The sequence below is a fragment of the Mus caroli genome, chromosome 13 (assembly GCF_900094665.2).
Source record: "Mus caroli chromosome 13, CAROLI_EIJ_v1.1, whole genome shotgun sequence".
Taxonomy (NCBI): domain Eukaryota; kingdom Metazoa; phylum Chordata; class Mammalia; order Rodentia; family Muridae; genus Mus; species Mus caroli.
In genome coordinates, this window is record NC_034582.1 from 20,470,744 (window position 1) to 20,479,438 (window position 8,695).

An 8,695-nucleotide genomic window follows, 5' to 3' on the forward strand; every position below is an offset into this window, starting at 1 on the left:
CTCACCCAAGGGTTTTCTTCCCTTATCTTGATTTCTTGGGTCTTTCTCTTGTAGAAGGAATAATGATTTTTTTTTTCTGGAAACCGATGATCTTTAAATCAGCTTTATTGAGCTCCAGTTCCTCTGCCATGACATTCACTCATTTTGTGTTTCCAGTGTGAGTCTTAATAAATATCTATAATCCCATATTTTAAAGTTGTTATTAATCTATTTAATTACCTGTATTTATCTTCCTTTACATTTCCCTACACTGTAGGGTGTGGAACCTGAGGCTTTGCACATTCTAGGCAAGAGCTCCATGATCAGCCATACACCAACCTATCACAATAGAATTCTAGCTTCTACCATACCCTAGAAGTTCTCTGGACTTCGCTGAGTGTTTCTAGCCCTGACCTCCAGAAATCAGTTGAACTGACCATGGAATTGTTTAGTGTTGTTGGCTTGTCGGCTGTGTTCTCTCCAAGGGCTGGTTTCAGTCTGATTTGTGGAACTCCTGTAGCTTCAGAACTTTGAAGGATTAGTTTCTGATTGGTCCTTTGCCCCTGAGCAATCAATGCTTTGATAGCGGGAGCAGAGCTGTCCTTCCTCATCTCACTTGGACATCATAAATGTCCATTTTCTCTCATTGCAAATGTTTCGTGATAGCCTGTTTATGGTCCTTGGAGAATTTTTTTACAGAAGAGAAGGACAACCCCACGAGGGTCAAGGTGATCGGGTTCATCACCTGCCACTTCTCAGATTCCATGATGTGCTTACGTGATGTTCTTACAGCTGAGGCATGTACACATGTGATGCACTCCTAATTTCCATGGAACCTCACCCCACCCCTGACCCCACCAATTATCCTTGCAAGGATCACCTTTGCCTTTGGCCAAATCCTCTCCATCTTAAAGTCAGAAGTAGAAACATATGCAATACAGTCTAGGAGGCTTTCCCATTATTGACAAAGGAGAGTATGGAATATAGGGGTTAGCCTTTTAAGATGGTATAAGACAAACGTTAATTATGAAACTCAGACCCCAAAGAACTTAAAAAAAAAATGCTTGTTGAGGAAAGCAGAGTGCAGAAGTTAGCATGCAGTCTGCACCACAGGCATGCTTGCAGGGAAGGGGAAAGTGGAAAAGTAAAGAAATTCCACTGTGGCCCTGTGGGTGTGTGAAGAGCATGGTTCTCCTTCTCTTTCCCTTCCCCGCCCCTTTTCTGCCTTTCTGCATTTTCCTGATGTTGGAGACAGTTTTGATGCCTCTGAAACTTTAAAAAAAAAAAAGCAAAAAACCTAACTATTCCTGTTTTTCCTTCCTGAATCTCATTGAGTGTTGTGGCATCAACAAGGCCTTCCTTCTGGCTGGCTGGTTGGTTTGCTGCTTGCTCTCGTTCAGCAAAGCCTTTAAGCACTTCTGCTTTGTGCTCCTCCTCGGGGTGTAGATCCAGGCCTGGGAAGTGTGAGCGAGTCTGTTGGAGATCTGCCCCTTGTCATACCTGACCCTGCTAGTCCTCAAGGAGCTGTTGATATTTGAAGAGAGAAATATGTAAACACAAGCTAACCTAACCACCGTATGTGGAATGCCGGCTAATAAAAGCACAATAAAAGTAGACCTGTCATCCAGACTGGAATCCCATTCATTTTCCCATCACTTCTGGTGGCTTTAGTGAGCTACTGCTGGGGCTACACTGTATAGGCAACTTTGACAGGCATTCTTCATAGTCAGTCTCCAAGCAGGCAGCCTTCCAACAGAGTTTCCCATAACTGGCTCTTTGACATCAGGTTATTTCTAAGTTCTCCACGTAGCCCTAACTTTCATTGGTTTTCTTCCCTGTCCTTTCTGGACCAGTCACAATGTGAGACTGTGTGGGGTGAGGGGAAATCATCCAGTCACTTTCATCTCTTTTCATCTACCTCAACTTCTCCTCCACCTTCTGGCCTAGTGCTCTTGTCCCAAACCCGACTGATGAGTCTCCTTCTGACATGATGTCTAGGTTGAGGAATGGCCAGTTGTGTCATTTAGGAGACAGACATACATGTATGTGTACAACATACATGCAATGTTCAAAGGGGCCAGAAGAGGGAATCCAATTATGTCATATAGGAGAATGTGCAAAATCTTATTATTTTCATTTCAAAAGATCTGTGTGTGTGTGTGTGTGTGTGTGTGTGTGTGTGTATGTGTGTGTTGATACCAAAAGAAAACACCAGGTACCCTGGAGCTGGAGATACAGATGGTTGTAAGCCGTGTAAGTACAGGTGCTAGGAACCAAACTAAAGTCCTTTGGAAGAAAATCAATTGCCCTTAGCTGCTGCTAAGCCATCTCTCCACATACACAAACCCTTCTCTGGGTTTTAATGCAGAAGGATGAATATTGATTCAGCTGTAGTTCTCAGAAAGACCAGTCTTTAACATTTTTTTATTATTTTTATGTGTATAAGTGTTTTGCCTGCCTGTATGTATATGCATCACAGACATACATGTATGTGTACCATATACATGCAATGTTCAAAGGGGCTAGAAGAGGGAATCCAATCCCTGGTACTGGAGTTATGATTGTGGCTACTGGAGCTTAAACCCTGGTCCTCTTGAAGAGTGGCCAGTGTTCGGAACAGCTGAGACATCCCTCCAGCCCCAAGATGCCTTTTTGCAAACCCCAGCAGTCTTGAAGATGAATAACAGCATCCAAAAGCGAATCTGTTAATCTGCTGATGATTTGTGTGCATAAAAGGAGCTCTGCTTGCTGGAAATGCTTTTGATGAAGCTTAGAAATGTAGATCTGGTATAATCTCTGCTGGTCTTTGAGTGAAAGCCAGGAAATTGTTACCTAATTCAAAATAAGGACATCAGGGGGATTGCGACTTGCTTGAATCTATTCAAAATTTATGAAATCTACTGCATTGTTTCTGAGAAATCTCATTTCTTCTTTATATGGCATAAGTAAATAAAGTTGGCACCCAACAGCTATCTTACATGATCTCTGAGATAAGCTGTCCTCTCTTCACTCTCAACCCCAATGGTCCGCAATCCCAGGAAACCTCAAGAAAAGGAATTCTGCATCCATGAATAATACATGTATTAATCTCTGTAAGAATAAAATGCAGACATACCAAAATGTTGCCGACTACCACGCAATCCTGCCTGTCCATAGACAACTGTCTATGCCTCCGTAACTTTTCCATCAATGGACATAGTGTCCTATGGTTTTGTTTTCACCATTCCTGGGATTATACTGTGCCTACTATGTCCTAGAAGTCTTTCTTTAGGAGAACTATATGACAGCTTAGTATTATTATTTACTATTATTACTGGGTTTGAGACAGGATCTTACTATAGAACCCAAGGTAGGCCTTGAATTCTCTCCTCCTGCTCCAGCCTCCCCAGTGCTGGGATGACTTGCATGGACCACTCAGCCTGACATTGTCTTCACTGTCATAGTTTTCTACCTTGGTGGTTACTCCACAGTGCACTCGCCATTTCCGTGGTGATTTGTGTGCATGTGTGATGCTGAGCATTGAACTCGGGGTCTTGTGAATGATAAGCAAGCACTCCACCAGGCCTAGTAGTTACCATGGATACTATTTCTCAGTGTGACAAACATAGCCTGGAATGCACGCCTCTTAGGTGCCTCTCTGTGCTCTTAGGTACCCCCTCAAGCCACACGAAACGATGAGTATGTTTTACATTTCCACAGGACAAGTGTCCCTTCCAACAGTGGCCCCACAATTCTGTTAGTACTTTTTTTAAGTTAAGACATTTGGCCTAATGGACTATCTGCTATCAAAATACAAATTACTCCAGGTGGGTAGTTAAATGCTCAGTACCCTATACTATGTTGGGTAGTAGAGAGGGTACTGTGGAGAGCAGCTTTAGAAACTGAATAAACTTGCAGGCTTTGTAGGAGGGCAGCAAGCTATCTGAAGGCAGAGGACCCTAAAAAGTAGATAGGTCGGTGGTCACACTTCTTCCACTGACCAAATACCTGACAACAAAGCAACTTACAGAAGTTTATCCTAGCTTGTAGTTCAAAGAAATACAGTTCATCAGGGCAGGGTAGAGCCATAGTGACAGTCACATGTACCTGGGGTCTGGAAGCCAAACCTACCAGGAAGCGGAGAGCCAAGCTATCAAATCCCAAGATGCTCTTCATTTCTTCCAGTGAAGTGCCATCTCCTGAAAGTTCCAAAACTGTGCCACCAGCTGGAGACCAAGTTTCAAGGCCATTTGTCCATGGGGGACATTTCACATTCAGATGTGACATTCAAATATCCAGAGTAGGAGTAGAGTGATTTAAAAAGATGCTCAAAGATGCAGATTGCAAGGTCATTTCCACGGACTAAAGGCTGTAGAAGCTGAAAGAAATGCAACAAAGAATGGTCCCCCTAGATGGGCATGCTGGTACCCACCTGTAACCCTGGAGCTGCTGGAGAGGTAGCTGGAGAAGGACCAGGAAGTCAAAGTCAGCCTCTACTTCATAGCAAGTGTGAGGCCCTCTCTCAAAAACAAACAAACAAAAAGATTTGTCACTGTCCATTCTGAGTCTGGAGACCTGACTCCAGGGGTTGAGGGACAGTGTTTTGTTCCCTCTAACCTGGTCAGTTGCTCCCCACCCTGCACAACCCACTCCATTCCTTTAAGAATTTGGTGTGTGTCCATGTGAATGTGCGAGCATGTGTGTGTGCACATGGGTGTGTGCATGTGGGGGCAGTCAGGGAATGGATAGGAGGATAGAGATTTCAGCCTAAACCAGCTCACAAAGTCTTTCCTGGCAGATGATGATCATTGCTGGGATAGGAGAGATGGGTCAGAGTTAACCCCTCGCCAGCCACACCCCTAACAGTCACACAACCCCCATGGGAAGTTAGGAAAAAGATTCTGAGTAACACTTCATCTTCCAACGCATGTCTATCCTAAAATCCTTCATAAGCACCTGCTCCGAGATGCTTTTGTCCCCATGACAAGCGAGGAGAAATGAGCAGATTACACAGTCTTGGGACACAACTTTTGTAAGGTACCATTTCATTCACCTAATGTGACACCAGGATTTTGCAGACAGGGGCTTAAGACTGAATAACAAGCCAGGCATGGTGTTAAATGATCTCAGCATTCAGGAGTCTGAGGCCAAGTCTGGGTCACCGAGAGAGTTACAGGACAGCCTGAGTTATATAGCAATATCCGGCCTCAAAATAAGTAAGTGAATATAAAATAAAAATAAAATGAAGAATAAAATACAAGAACACATTTTGGTTTTGTTTAATTGTAACACTGATGTAAGTTTGACATTTTGCCCAGCAGGGTGGATTTCCCCTGCTCTCTTGTTCTTTTTGTTGCAAGCCTATCTTTGTGCAACTGACTGTGCAATTGTAACTTCTAAGGCAGTGTCTTCACAACTCTGCTAGACATCAGAATCACCTGAGGGACATTTGGAACACTCATATAAACAGGTCATTGCCTGTATTAATTATCCTAGAATGCCTGAGGCTTAAAGCCAGGCGACTGCAGCTTAATCTACTGATGCAAAGAATAAGAGAGAAAAAAATCTTTGGGTTTAAAAGAAAAAAAGTAAAACATACCGTTTCATCATACTTAAATCCTAGCACACGGAGCAATGGTGCCAGGTTCATCCAGGTGTGAGCCCAACTTTCTCTGTGCAGCAAGTTCTAGACCAGCCAGGACTGCATGGTGAGACCCTGCCAACAATTCCAATTGCTAAGGCAGGGGAATTGCTATGAGTTCAAAGTCACCCTGGGTGGCTTAGTGAGTTCTAGGCCAGTCTGGGCTACATAGTGAGACTCCCTCTCAAAACACTCACACTAAAAAACCTGAAAATACATGCATACATACATACATACATAACTATAATTTCTAGAAGCTCTGGGACACTTTTAAGTAGCTTTAGTGTTTGTTTGTTTTTAATCAAATGACTGCTTCATTAGACCTGTTGAACAATTTACAGATGAGACACAATAAGACTGTCAACTTGGGGCTACAGAGGAAGCTCAGCTGTTAAGAGCACTGGTTGCTCTTCCAGAGGGCCTGGGTTCAATTCCCAGCATTCATAAGGCAGCTTACAACCATCTGTAACTCCAGTTCCAGGGGATCTGGCTCTCTCTTCTGACAAAAAGACATAAAATAACATAAAATGTAAAAGATTTGTCAAGTTGAAACGTATTCAGATGAGTGTTTATCAAATTACTGCACACAGCACTGGGTAGAGCCCCTGACGTGAGTGTGGGGCCCTGGGTTCAGTGCCTAGTACCAAAGGAAAACAAACAAACAAAACCCGATGAAGTGAAGACAGAACACAGGCCATGGGGTCTTCCTGACGACTCTTGCAAGCTTGTAGGTGACATCATGCTGCACAGCACTGTCACCGTGAGCCCAAGGACCATGTTCTCACTGAAATGTAGACAGACACCTAAGGGCCATCAAGAGCAATTGTGAGAATTTGTTGAGGGATTCAAGAACTGGGTTTTTTTGTGAGCCTTGGGGCTGATATGGAGTTAACCAGGAACCGCCTCATTTCTCTGCATCGTCTGACAAACAAACAAACAAACAAACAAACAAACATTAAAGCTATTTGTATTAGGGTTCACAGAACGTATGGAATGTCTGTCTGTATTGAGAGACTTTATTATGACGACTTACAGTCTGTAGTCAACTCCCAAACAATGGTCAGCTGTGAATGGGAAGTCTAGGAATCTAGTAGTTGCTCAGTCCCACAAGGCTAGTTGTTTCAGCTGGTCTTCTGTAGAAGTAGAGTCCAACAGATGTGCTGGCAAGTCAATGCAAGTTGCGAAAAAAAGCAAATCTTTCTTCTTCCAATGTCCTTCTGCAGGCCTCCAGCAGAAGGTGTGGCCCAAATGAAAGGTATATGCCACCACACCTGGATCTAGGACTTGTTTTGTCGCAGGCTGACCTTGAACTCAGAGATCTCCTTGCCTCGGTCTCCTGGGATTAAAGGCATGTACTCCTTGCCTGGTCATAAGCTTTTCATGGCCACTATGCCTCAAGATCTCCATGCCAAGATCCAGGTGTCTTCCCGCCTTAAGATCTAGATCATGGGGCTCATGAGATGGCTCAGTGGGTAAGAACATCGACTGCTCTTCCAAAGGTCCTGAGTTCAAATCCCAGCACTATATGGTGGCTCACAATCATCTGTAAGGAGATCTGACTCCCTCTTCTGGAGTGTCTGAAGACAGACACAGTGTACTTACATAGAATGACTGAATGAATGAATAAATAAATAGATAAATCTTTAAAAAAAAAAAAAGATCTAGATCACAGGTGAGCCCTCCAATTCTGGATTGTAGTTCATTCCAGATATAGTCAAGTTGACAACCAGGAATAGCCATTACACTATTTAAAATAATTAAGTGTCTCAGAGTTTCTAGAAATTATGTATGTATGTATGTATGTATGTATGTATGTATGTATTTTTGTTTTGTCTTGGTGTGGGTGTTTTGAGAGGGAGTCTCACTATGTAGCCCAGACTTGCCTAGAACTCACTAAGCCACCCAGGGTGACTTTGAACTCATAGCAATTCTCCTGCCTTAGCAGTTGGAATTGTAGGCAGGGTCTCACCATGCAGTCCCTGCTAGCCTAGAACTTGCTGCACAGAGGTTGGGCTCACACTTGGACGAGCCTGGCACCTTTGTACTAGGATTTATGTACGATGAAATTGTGTGGTTTGCTTGTTTCTTTTAAACCCAAACTTTACATAGTTCTAGCCCATTATATTTAAAATTCGAGAGAATCTCTCCTGTCTTTGGCAGCTATGAGGTTTTTGTCCCATCCCATGGAGAAGCCAGCCTACTGCTACCTGTCCCCAGATTGACCTCCTTGCAAGTGAGCACCTTGCCCGGGAATAAGGCACATTTCTCCCAAGGGTGTAGAGACTTAAACTCCTGTGACAGTGTGGAGAGGAGTCTGCCCTCTGAGGGCTTAGCTGTTCTCTCTTTCTCCTACGGTCCTTAAAGAACAGTGGGTGACAATTCCCAAACACACTAATTGGTGTGTGTGTGTGTGTCTGCCTTTTGAGGTTTTAATGTGGACACTCTCCTATCCTGTGAGCTCAGCCCCTGCCTGGGATGACATCACCCACTGAGACAATGGTGCATGCTTTGAGGCTGTCTGCTTGACAGTGGGTAGGGTTACCTCACAGTTCTAGGGCAGTCCCTTGGGGGACTAACCTTGGGCTTCTGTCCAGCTGAAGTTGCACTTGACACGGCATCTTGGTCTGTCACAGGGAATGTTCACAAAGCCAAACAGAGAACTGAAGAAGAGATCAAAAGGGAGCCCTCCGTGGGCCTCCTACCTCTCTTGTGTTCTCACCTAACCCAGATTATCATTTCTTTTGTGGGCTCTCCTTCTGTCCTTTCTTATTTTCCCAGACAATGCAGTGACACAACCATACCTTTCAAGATAAGGAGAGAAAGGGGGAAGAGTTTAAATAAGTTCATCTTTAAAGAAACCTCGTAATTTCAGCCTTACACATAAAAAAAACCCCATCTGCAGGCCTGAGTATGTTTTGAATTTCAGGTTGGACTATCTGAAACTTTGATGGTGGCTCATTTGTGCAGTGCTGTTGTCATTGAATGGACTGAACTATCACACAAGTTCTCATCTTTAGTAAACCTTGGTTGAGCCTAAGAAAGAAGAGGGAGGGGAGAAGAGGAAGGAAGGAAGGGAGGGAGGGAGGGAGGGAGGGA

General features: G+C 43.8%; 1 protein-coding gene across 8 annotated transcripts in view; it reads left to right on the forward strand.

Annotated features, from left to right (window-relative positions):
• Positions 1-8,695, forward strand: part of Ripor2 (RHO family interacting cell polarization regulator 2) — a 224,789-nt gene that overhangs the window by 152,199 nt on the left and 63,895 nt on the right. The gene's annotated exons all lie outside the window — the stretch shown is intronic.